General features: G+C 32.2%; 1 pseudogene; it reads left to right on the forward strand.

Moving 5' to 3' along the window:
• Nucleotides 1-1,068: 1,068 nt before the first annotated feature.
• LOC143576319 (ammonium transporter 1 member 2-like) lies at nt 1,069-7,640 on the forward strand (annotated as a pseudogene).
• Nucleotides 7,641-7,850: the final 210 nt, after the last annotated feature.

Consider the following 7,850-nt stretch of genomic DNA (forward strand, 5'->3'; position numbering starts at 1 on the left):
CGCAATCTCTGCGATATCACGTGGGTCTCTTCCTTCATCCTCGTTGCCTCGGTCAGCGTGTCTACGATGATGACGACGAAAAACTCCACGATCTGCCATAGAACCACTGCTGGGCTCTGATACCAACTTATGCAAATTCTTAGCAAATCAAGTTGTATCAAGAGAGGCAAGCAGGATCAAAGCACAATGTGCATAAACTTTATAAAATTCAATCACCGTTCATCACAAAATAAAAGACCAAATATAAAGAGTTTCAAAGCTAAAAGATAGCCACACACAAGGAAACAATCCCAAACCAAAAATAAGTAAATAAAATACGTAAGCAAATAAATTAACTCCAAAATTACTCCCACTTGGGCTGCTCTTGGGCCTGCAACCTGTTTCATGGATCAAGTCCATGATCAAAGGCTTGGGCCAGCTCATCCGCATCAAAAAAATCTATAGTATAATTTCACCGTCAAGATTTACTATATATTATGACTTACGATTTTTTAATAACGCTTTCAATCAATTCATTTACATGTTTGTCAATTTGGGTGGTATATCATCAATAATAATGAAACCAACAATATTGTAAGAAGAAAAGTTAATATAATGGCAGATCATAGGTTGAATACAATAAGTCAATAACGTGTTAGTGGCTGCAAAGATGATGTAGCTTCTAATCATTAAGATTGAAAATTTGATATGTAACTCAGAAGTATAGTTAAAGATTACATGAGTTGTAATGAAAAGGGAAGAAAAAAAAACATGAAAAATTAGAATAAAGGTTTTGAATGCATTTAGAAAAGTTAGATATTTTTTTATTTAATTTTCATTAAATAGATTATATTTATTATATTAATTGAGTTTTATATTTAGAAGCAATGTATAACATAACCTACTTCCTAACATTCACATGGATTCATACAAGGTGTTTTATTGTCATATTTTGATACTTATTTTCTTCTAATTAGTGATGGAAAACAAACTTGAATATGATGGGTAAACTGAAATATTCTAAATGAACATTCTGGTACATGATTAGTTTTAAAAAAAATTCGTGTCAAGTACAAAATTATTAGAAAGATACATACCCCATTCTTCCAAATCCTCGCGTAAATATTTCTAATCCACTAATTTTACTACTTATATTTCTAACTCCCTTAAGTAATAAACTTTATATAAACTATTATTTCAGGGTCTTTGAAATCTTGTTTATACATATTCAACACAAGCATCCCAAAATCCACAACATTAAATGAGACACAATTTGTCACAAATCCGGTGGTCATTCGAAACCGTTGACTTAATTACATCAAGAATAGATCCACTCCCTTTGGTCTATAAAATAAAACGTTACATTACTTGAGGATTCAATAACCATTTCCATTGTTTTCCTTTCTTCCATCACAATGACATCCTTCCCCACCTGCTCCTCTGCTTCGCGGCCAACGCCACGGCCGCAGCCGACTACATATGCAACCGCTTCACCGCTACTTCCGACAAATTCACCAACACCACATTCGCCATTGACAACACCTACCTCTTATTCTCCGCCTACCTAGTCTTTGCCATGCAACTCGGGTTTGCCATGCTATGCGCGGGCTCGGTTCGTGCCAAAAACACGATGAACATCAGCTAACCAACGTCTTGGACGCTGCGGCTGGAGGCCTCTCTTATTATGTTTTCGGGTTTGCTTTCGAGTTTGGTGGACCGTCGAATGGGTTTATTGGGAAACATTACTTTGGATTGAAATCGATACCGTCTTCGACTTATGATTATAGTTTCTTCTTGTACCAGTGGGCGTTTGCTATCGCGGCTGCCGGTATCACTAGTGGTTCCATCGCTGAGAGGGCTCAGTTTGTGGCTTACCTTATTTACTCTTCCTTCTTGACAGGTTATTTCACTGTTTATACTTAATTCTTTATCTTATTTGGATTTATATTTATAGAAAAAATTATGGTTACAGACCCCAAAAAGGTACTAAAAGCTAACGAGTTATAAATTTCAACATCATAATGGAAAAATATATATCCTTCCTTACTAAAAAGTAACAATGAAAATAAGATATTATAAACAGCAAATCTAGTTTTCAGTAGGAATCTAAAATTAATACTCCGTATAATTTTAGCTAAAAGACAGAGTGTGTATTATTATTCTTGACTTTTATTTGTGTTATATTTATTTACTAGTATTACGGGGTTGTTTTATATTATTTTTTTAAATATTTATTTAGTTTTTGATTTTTTTTTATTGTATGAAAATTAATAATAATAGTTATGGTTTGATGATAAATTGTTTTACAAATAAATGAGATGTTATAACCCGGTTTAAAAGCTATATGGGTTTGATGAGACCCAAGTCCCGTTTATTTTTTACTATAAAATTGATTTTTTAATTATAAATAATATATATATATTTTTTTTAAATAAATCATATATTAATTTTTAGTATATCCCTACTTTATAGAATTTTTATATCAAATATTTGGTGAGATTAGTTTTTAATTTAAATAGATGTTATAACCTGTTTAATAAATATCTGGGTTTGATTAGACTCATACCCGTAAATTCGGGTCAAATGCATGAGACGCCTCCATTTAAAAATCAAGCAACTCTGGTGACTCCAAAAAAAGGGGGAGTGACCACATCACGACACATAGGATTTTTATGTTTTCGTTTATCTATATTATAGATTTATTTATTAACTAATTTGCTTCCCCAGTTGCGTGTTGTATTTAGGTTTTGTTTTGTTTTTTTTATCCTACTCAGACCATAGCTTTGCTATTGGTGGAATATACTGAGTGCGATGATGATGATGATGATTTATTTATTTTTTAATCCTTTTTCTATTTTATATTTTGTAATGATTTGTTTTATTTATATCATAGTTTTGATTTGATTTAATATGTATCTATTAGTTTTTTATGTTTATTATATTTTTTAACGTTTGGACTTTGTCAGTTGAGATGCGCAGGTTTTTAAGGTTTTTACAGAACGAGTATAAACGAACACGAAGATGATAATTAGAGTTTATTGATGAAAGAACTAACAAATAAATGAGGTGTTGTAATTCGTTTAAATGCTATACGGGTTTAGTGAGACCATGACCATCGAAAATTATTGTTTGATGATTATGATGTCATTTCACAAATTAATGAGATATTATAACCTGCTTTAGGCATCCGAGTTTGGTGAAACCCACGACGCATGATAATTATTTTTTGATTTTGAAATGGTTTCACAAAAATAAAATATTATAACTCATTTAAAATCTATTAAAGTTTGATAACACCCATACTTATAAATTAAGGTCAAAAATATGAAAAACCTCAAAGTACAAATTAAACAGTATGATTACTTGAGATAAGGTGACTTTATGACGATATATGATTTTATTTATATAGATAAATAGATTGAGAAGCTGAAATGAATCCATATCCGTGACCCGTAAATAATTAATTCAGTCTATAAAGTCTGCATGACAAGTTGAAATTATATATACATGAGGGGTCTAGATTTCTGATTTAATAATACGCCAGAAGACAGAGAGAATCGACTTTAATCTTTTTACCATTCTAAGATTATTTTTAATAGATTTTCTATCTTTATCTTTAAAATTAACTAGAAACATAATTTTTTTTATTTATACATAATTTTTTAATAACGTTTTCCAACTCATTCTTCATTACCATCTCTATACCATTTTTCTCTTTCTTTCATTTATAGTATTAGCTTCTAACTATTTTGTATTACTATCATTTTCAATATAAATTGATTTCTAATATATATTTATAAAATGATAGTTGAAAATGAAGTATTGTGTTGACACTTTAAATTTAGAGACTTTCTATATTATTTCATTAAAATTTAGAGATGGAGTTTGAAGATAAGGAATGAGTTAAAGCGATTATTTATATGTTTTTTCTAGATTTTAGAAATGAAGAAAAGTATGGAAACCATTGGGAATGCTCTACTACATATAAAATTACTAGACGGGTGTCCGCGCGATGCAGCGGGTGTTTGAACCTGTTAATCACGTACAAATATAAGTGTTTATGGTTCGGTTAAAACCTTGAAATCGTTTAAATCGGTCATTGGTTTGACTTCTATTTTCTTTTAACCCAACTTCACCCACTGAATTTAAACGGTCATAACTTTTTTATACGTTAATATTTTTTATAAAGCACTGCACAATTTTATTATCTTTAATTTGATTATCATATTGTTATAATTTTTTTCAGTTAAAAAACAACATTTTACGTATGGGTGTTTGCGGTATGGTTTTGATGGTTTTTAAATTAAACTGTAATCCAAACTATAAGTAACCTTTTTGTCGTCGAAAACCGAACCACCCCGTTGAAACTTGAAATCGGTTGGCTAAAAGTTAAAGGAAAAAAATCAATCGTGAAATTAAACAACTGATCGGTTTGAACGGTTTCAAACCGAACAATGAACACACATAAACTTGTAATGAGATTAGCAAAGTCTGGGTTTCCCGCTGCATCGCGCGGGCACCCGTCTAGTAAACTAAAAATGAACATGGGTGGTTGTACTTTAATGGATGTTTATATGTTTAAACATTTTATTGATTTATAATTGCATATTTGAGTTGTACATTAATGCTTTAGTGACCTGTACATTGTAATATGTTGCTCGGTATTGTATAAATTTTATGTCGAAACTTCAACAAAAATAAGTACGGTGCATTGGTAAGCTCAGTTTTCTTTTGAACGTAATATATTTAGAGATATATAGAAGAATACAAGAAAATATATAAACTTTTCAAATACATGACGGGTTAAAGTTGTAACAATTTTATAAATTTACAAAAAATTAGTAAAGTTTGAGGGACAAAATTGTAACTGTTTTCTAACAATTTAAATTTTCGGATGAACAAATTTTGTAGTGGGAGGACTGAATTTGTAAATTCAGAATTTATAAACTAAAAATGAACATGGGTGGTTGTACTTTAATGGATGTTTATGTGTTTAAACATTTTTTTGATTTATAATTGCATATTTGAGTTGTACATTAATGCTTTAGTGAGTTGTACATAATAATATGTTGCTCGGTATTGTATAAATTTTATGTCGAAACGTTGAAAAAAATAAGTACGATGCATTGGTAAGCTCAGTTTTCTTGTAAATGTAATATATTTAAAGATATAGAAGAATACAAGAAAATATATAAACTTTTCAAATACATGAGAGGTAAAAGTTGTAACAATTTTGTAAATTTACAAAAAGTTGGTAAAGTTTAAGGGTCAAAATTGTAACTGTTTAAAACAATTTGAATTTTATATATAGTAAAGCTTTGGGTGATGTAAATCCCTTAGAATTCTAGCGTCTTAATTTGACCATATTTGGTGCATTATATATAGTAATGATTCACATTCAAACCCTTATTTTTAAATTTAAAATTACATTAAAAATCATTATATTATCTCTCTTTTTACAATTAAATAATTTTTGTATATTTTTATACCTTTATCAATATACGGTCTCTCTCTTTCACTCACAACCAATTTCAGTAAATATTAAAAAATTTATATTATGCTACAGAAAATTTTCAAATATATAGAAATATCTTTGCATTCTCTCTCTCATCCATTTACAGCATCCTAAACCAATCTCTAAATTAAAAAAAACCTCCCTCACGAAATCTGATGGGTTGAATGTGAATACTCTAAGAGCATTCACATACACGCCCAATCTTCAAATCCAAATCTACACTAAAATTTATTATATTCTCCTTTCTTTCAATTAAATAATACATTTGCTATATCCTTACAATTACCATTTCTATATCATTCACTCATAACCAGTTTTAAAATATATTAAAGAATTGTATGGTGTAAATAGTAACTTTTCAAATATACAGAAAAATTACTGAAATTTTCTAAAATATAAAACTTTTTCACTCACAACATCCTATATCACTCTCTAAATTATAAAAACACCTCTTACATAAAATAAGGGGTTGGATGAGAATGATCTAAATCCATAAAATGTAGGCCTATTTTAATTTTGTTTCAGAAAACATGTTGGAGATAATATTTTGACTAAAATGTAAATATGCAAACACGCTAACTTTGCATGTTTTTTTTGGAACGACCAACTAAGTAATGTCAGGTACTTCGTACGCAGCCTCCATTGGCTAAATGTAGCCTGAGCCGGTCATGAGTCCGGACAGACGGAGCCCCTAGCGATCCACCTATTAAGACGAATATTGTGTATATATTCTCCGGATAAAACCCAAACCACACATATTGCATGTTTAATGAGACTAAGATACACCATCTTTAATGGTTTAAAAAAACAAAAAAATTGTTTGTTATATGTGATTTTATATACACAGTACTTTGGGTCATGTGTTAGTTATATATATAATATACAGTACTATGGGCTTTTTGCTAGAGCTTAGATGTTTCTTCGTCTTCGTCTTCCTCTTCTTATATATAAGTTGGCTTTAGAAAAAACAAACAAACGTTATATATAACATATAACTAAATTGCATGGGGCTAACTTATACTTTTATAAATTTGTTAAAAGGTTTTGTGTACCCAATAGTGTCACATTGGGTCTGGTCTTCTGATGGTTGGGCCAGTGCCTCGAGAACAAGCGGCAGCCTCCTGTTTGATTCAGGCGAAATCGATTTTGCCGGCTCGGGTGTCGTCCACATGGTGGGTGGGATCGCCGGTCTATGGGGTGCGGTAATAGAAGGCCCAAGAATTGGACGGTTTGACCGGTCTGGTCGATCCGTGGCCTTACGGGGCCACAATGGTTCCCTTGTAGTTTTGGGTACATTCCTTTTATGGTTTGGTTGGTACGGTTTCAACCCGGGTTCTTTTCTAACAATCTCAAAATCCTATAATACTTCTGATGTTTTTTATGGTCAATGGAGCGCGGTTGGAAGGACAGCAGTCACAACCACACTTGCCGGATGTACTGCGGCCCTAACCACGTTATTTAGCAAACGGTTACTAGTTGGGCACTGGAATGTGACTGACGTTTGTAACGGTTTGCTTGGTGGTTTTGCCGCCATTACATCTGGTTGTGCTGTGGTGGAGCCATGGGCTGCAATTGTTTGCGGCTTCGTGGCATCTTGGGTTTTAACAGGATGTAACAAACTGGCCGAAAAATGCAAGTATGATGATCCACTAGAGGCAGCTCAATTACATGGTGGGTGTGGTGCATGGGGCTTATTATTTACCGGTTTGTTTGCTAAGAAACGATACGTTCACGAGGTGTACGCTTCAGGGCGGCCTTACGGGCTGTTCATGGGTGGTGGTGGGAGGTTACTAGCAGCTCAGGTCATCCAAATACTGGTGATATTCGGATGGGTGAGCGCGACCATGGGGCCACTTTTCTACATTTTGAAGAAACTCAGGTTGTTGAGGGTTTCAAAAGAAGATGAACTGCAAGGAATGGATATGACTCGACACGGTGGATTCGCGTATGTATATCATGATGAAGATAATAGTTCGCACCCACCACCCGGGTTTCAGATGCAAAAAATTGAACCATCAAGTGCAAGTCCATCACCAAACAACATTGTTGTGTAGTTTTATTGTTTCCTGTTTAAATTGTTGTTGTTTTGTATATTGAATTAGAATTGGATATTTCATCCGTGGAGAAACTAATGGGACTTTAATGAATTATCTGTTATGACTTGTAATGTTGTTTTGTTTTCGTTTTGCTTTAATATTCAAATTATACAAATTATTTTGTTAATAAAAATGGCAAAAGTGAGAATTAATTAACTTGGTTACATGGTTTGATCCATCAACTATTACAGGAAAACATATGCTGGCTCGTGAAAATACCAGTCGCCTTTCGTGTTGGTGAGTAAAGAATCTCCCAACCA

The sequence above is a fragment of the Bidens hawaiensis genome, unplaced genomic scaffold (genome assembly GCF_021521415.1).
Source record: "Bidens hawaiensis isolate Kalapana, Puna unplaced genomic scaffold, B.hawaiensis_p1.1 tig00001440_1, whole genome shotgun sequence".
Taxonomy (NCBI): domain Eukaryota; kingdom Viridiplantae; phylum Streptophyta; class Magnoliopsida; order Asterales; family Asteraceae; genus Bidens; species Bidens hawaiensis.